The sequence below is a fragment of the Crocodylus porosus genome, unplaced genomic scaffold (assembly GCF_001723895.1).
Source record: "Crocodylus porosus isolate Cpor-Errol unplaced genomic scaffold, CroPor_comp1, whole genome shotgun sequence".
In the NCBI taxonomy this organism is placed as follows: domain Eukaryota; kingdom Metazoa; phylum Chordata; order Crocodylia; family Crocodylidae; genus Crocodylus; species Crocodylus porosus.
Window position 1 is genome coordinate 54,049,189 of NW_017728886.1, and position 4,667 is coordinate 54,053,855.

The window sequence follows — 4,667 nt, forward strand, 5'->3', positions numbered from 1 at the left end:
GTGTGTTAGCATCTTTATTTCAGGAGTTTGACTTGAAACATGGAACCTTTGGTAATAGTTTGAAGATTGATGCTTCAGTTACTTTTGCTTTGGTTTTTTTTTTCTATCCCATAGCAAGGAAGGAGCCATATTGCACAGTGAAAGACAATGTGATATCAGATAATGAGAAAAGACAACATTGAACTAAATAATTGGAGTAATCCTAAAAACAGATTGAAAAGATCCAATGTCATCAGTGTCCTTTCAGATAGTATCAGAGCTTGTGTTAAGGATGGAATGGAAATGTGGCTTTTACTTGCTCTGTGGGTTAGGTTAGCACCACCATAATATAATTCAGGATGGTTGTCTGTCACTGATGAGAAGCATGCAGTGTTGATTTATTTATTTTTTTAAGAAGGTCTCCATTCAAGAAGAGTTAGTTGGCCTCACACTTGCTGGAATCCAGAAAATATTTTATTTTGTAGATTCATGAAAAATTGTATTTTGTCAGAAAGCTGCAAATGAAGGCAAAAAAATGGGGGAAGGAGGAGGGCTGATCCTTGTAATACCCACTAAAATGATTCAAGCAATGCCCCTTGAAATGGCTCTGTGGGTGAGATCCTCAGCTCTCTTTTATATATTGAATAGAAAAGGCACAAAGGGGTTCTTTAAAGCCTCATACCAAGATGTGCAAGATCTTCCTGCAACAAGCATTGTGAGGCCCTGGACAGATGTTAACTGTTTAATTACATCTTAAGTAGTGGCCTGGGCACGTGTTCATTAATTAATAACTTGATAAAATGGGGAACAAGCCACAAAATATGTGAAAAAACTTTGCAGCTGGTTGCTATCACCTTTAATTGAATGAATGTGTGGCCAGTGCCTAGCCTCTGGAGTACATGGGAGCATTTCAAGACTTGCTATTTTCCAGTGTCCTTATGGGATCTGATGTTGGATCCCATGATTGCAGGACCCCAATAATTGGAAGTGCGATTATTAGGGTCCTGCATCGGATCCCATCATGCCTTTACTTTAACATCTGTCAGGAGCCTGTGTGAAAGCTTCTTGATCCTGAGCCACAGACATCTGAGAATCCCTTAGGCATTTCAGTTTAATAAGTGAGTCAGGCCTAATAACCAGAAGGGTATTCTGGGATAGGGATGCAGAACTTTTGTGTAGAAAAATTCTCTAGTTGTCTAGATCAGGTGGTGAATAAAGTGCCTCCCTCTGGTTGTCCTCCCGAGTGGCAGAATTTCCTGGAATCTCTGCAGCAGTGCATCGCAGTCGTGCTCTGCCTGCTCTTGAGATATATAGAGGTGCAGGGCACATTCTCCTCCAAGGCCTCCTTGCACAGCTGAGTGCATGAAGAGGTTTTAATGTAAATGAGAATCCAGCTCTGCTCTCTTTTCCCACAAAATAAAATGCATACAACTGATGCGTCTCATCTTAACTGTAAATGGAGAGCTTGAAAATTCTTAGTTCTGTAAAAAGTATTTCCATTGACTCTGGAGTATGGGAGAAGTGCAAAACATAGCAGGAATGGCTTTAGCAATTTTGAGCTATTTTAATGCACTTTTTCATATAGTGGACAAGTGAGAGAGATCCTTTTGATTATGAACAGTAAATGTTCCTCTCCATGGAAAGCTTTAGTAAAACATGGAAGATGTATATGATCTGAACAGGCAAGGTGATCAGATCCTTCAAGTCAGGGATGATGCATTTTTTGCTTGCATTTTAAAGCAATGCTTTCTGTAGGCAACAAAAAACTTTCAATCAGCAGTCAGTGGAAAATGAGAATATTGGGTTGTCTGCAAGTCTATAGTGTAAAGGTCAAGGCTTAAAGATAATGGCTTTTGATATTGTGTAAAATGTAATACTTTCACTGTTCTAATATGAATACTGTACTCCCTTGTCCACTATTATCCAAGGGTCTCTTCATTCAGGGGCAGATTGTGACCTGTTTTCTGTGACCTTACAAGGGAATTAAAAATGCTTCTGTGCTTAGCAGTGTGGGGCAAGGTAGATCTTGTTTTGGGGGAACTGTTTGGATGGTGATATAGAAGCAGTGTGAATGGTAAATAGCAGTCTGGCTACAACATACCAGCCAGTATAGCTGGGTTGGAAGATGTGCACTATCTTAGATAGAAGTGGCACAGGGGAAAGGTTCTCTGAGCAGTGACAAAGTGAGAGGTAGATTGTTTCTTACTATTGTCAGCACCCTATACCTGGCACAAGCTATAAAATAACACTTTCCACAGAAAAAGCATGAAACCTCTTTCTTCCTTAGAAAGCAACAGAGTAAAATAGAATGGTGGCTGTCTCTCTTCCTCTAATTGATTTATAACCATTTGATATAAAGGTCAGATTTTAAAAGACAATTTATGTTTTGCCACATAAACATTTGTTTTTTGAAAAAAAAACCCAGCAAAAACCTGTTTGTTCCTTTAGGCAAAGATATTAAAAAGAAACAGCTTGGGGAAGTGAAACAAGCTGTCCAAACTTCTAAAAGTTGCACTTCCTCAAGGAACAGTTGAGATAGTTTTGTTTCATTTATTTTTAATTTTTTAAATAGGAAGAAGCACTGTGTAAAGATTTCTGAAGAGATAAAATGAAACATTTTTAGTTATTTGACTTGTAATTATAGTTATATTCCATTTGTATTGAAACAGCAAACAGCTATCTAGTAAATAATAAAAAAAGGCATAAAATAGTAAACCTACACCTGTGTTTATCATATCTTTTTTCCAGATGTAAAAAAGCTATAACTAAAAGCAATATCTGAACAAATGCAGACTTGTTTGTGCATGAAGCTTGCATTAAACAGTGAAGGATAGACATTTGTGATGCTAAAATGTTTGAATGCAAGTATCCCCTTTGGATTTTGAGGTATTCTCCTTAGTCGTATACTACAGCATAAGAAATGATACTTCATTGTCCCAGCAGAAGTGTATATCCATCTTTTGTTTGAAAAACCCTGCCTAAGGATCTTGGTACTACAGCTGCACCTGAATGCTGAGATTTCACCTGTGGGAGAGGGCTTCTATTGTTTCCTTTTCAGAAGGAGGTGGCAGGCCCTCTGTAGTGGGCTGCTGGAGCCAGAAGCTATAGCCCAGCTGTGGGCGCTAGTGCAGGCTCTTCAGGAGGACTGGGCCAGCTGAGGGAGATAATTAGTGGCCATGGGAAGTTGAAAGGCTCCCAGGGAGGGGAGCAAAACAGAAGTAGAGAGTGAGTGGTCTAGCTAGCAGGTAGAATACAGAACCAGGGTTTTTTGGGGTCTGGGAACAAACCCAAGGAGTGTAAGACCGGGAGTATCAGCACCATGGCAGAGAACCAAGCCACAACCAGCCCAGGAGGAAGGACTGCAGTGAGGAAGAAGCATCTGTAAGCTGAAGAGCAGCTTGTCAGGGGCTGAAGAGGACTCGGACCTGTGAGTTAACCCTTTATGGACTGTTACAGGACTGACTGATGTATGAGGATGCATGTGAAACAGGTGTGTCCTGGGAATAAGGGACTGTATTGTATTTAAAGACTTTGGAGCCAAGCAGTAACCCTGAACCTGCTACACAGACCTTGGCACTGTTAACTATGTGCAGATAGCTTAGTTACTGCCCATTTGAACACCAACTTCATTTTGTGTCTCATGCTTCGATAACTGCAAAGCCACCTAAATTGGGTAAGGGAAGAGGTTCCATGCAGGACATGTTCACTGAAGGTCTCCATAGCTCCAGATTTTGCCTCTCTTCAGGTCAGAAGATTTTGGGAGATCTTCAGGACACTGTCAGAATCCTGACTTTGTTATGGTGTTGGTGTGATAGGGGCTATTATAATGTGGATCTGGAGAGGAATTTAATACTGGCTAGTGAGATGAGCTGAGGGTTATTTGGCTATGTAATACATGTCTTAGTATTTATGGATATGTTATATGTATTCTTTGGGGAACAGCTGGAGTGAGTGGGTTGCTGGTGGTCCCTTTTGTGTATTTTTGGCAACTTTGAAAGGGAATCTTTTAACTGGGTCTTTGATATGTTTGATTAAAAGTGTAGTTCTTATATGATGGTGGTATTGATGTAGCCATTGAGGCCAGATAGTTCTTCTCTTGAAAGGTAGGTGGAGAGTAGCACTGTTAAATGTAGTTCTATGGTGTCTGTTAATTTTCACAGTTTAAGTCATGGCTTATTTTGTTGTAATTAAGTAGATAGTGCAGACAAATCCTCTGCCCCAGAAAGCAGAAAATGTACTGAATGGCAAGGTTTTGTTCAAAATGAGCTTATCCTACATAGTTCAATGAAATATTGGGAATGGTCTGGATTAAAGTAGTGTTGTTCCATTGAAGACAGTGAATATATGCAAGCTTGTGTCAATTGAAAATCTGGGCCATGGATGTTATATGAATTCCATTTAAGAATTAAACTGTGGCCTTCTTTTTATAAAACATCACTAGTGGCCTACTTGCTCACATGGAAAGGATATTAAAAAAGATCAGATGACTTCCTGAAGTGGATGACTCCTGACCTTGATTGACTTTCTGTTTATATATAATTTATATAGAAATGTTGCAACATATTTATTCCAAACAAGAAAATACAGGTGCAAGATTTTCACAGAATCATAGAAGTAGGGTCCAAAGGGAGCTTGTAGATCTTCAAGTCCAACCCCCCGCCTGGGTGGGAGAAAAGACTGGACTCAAA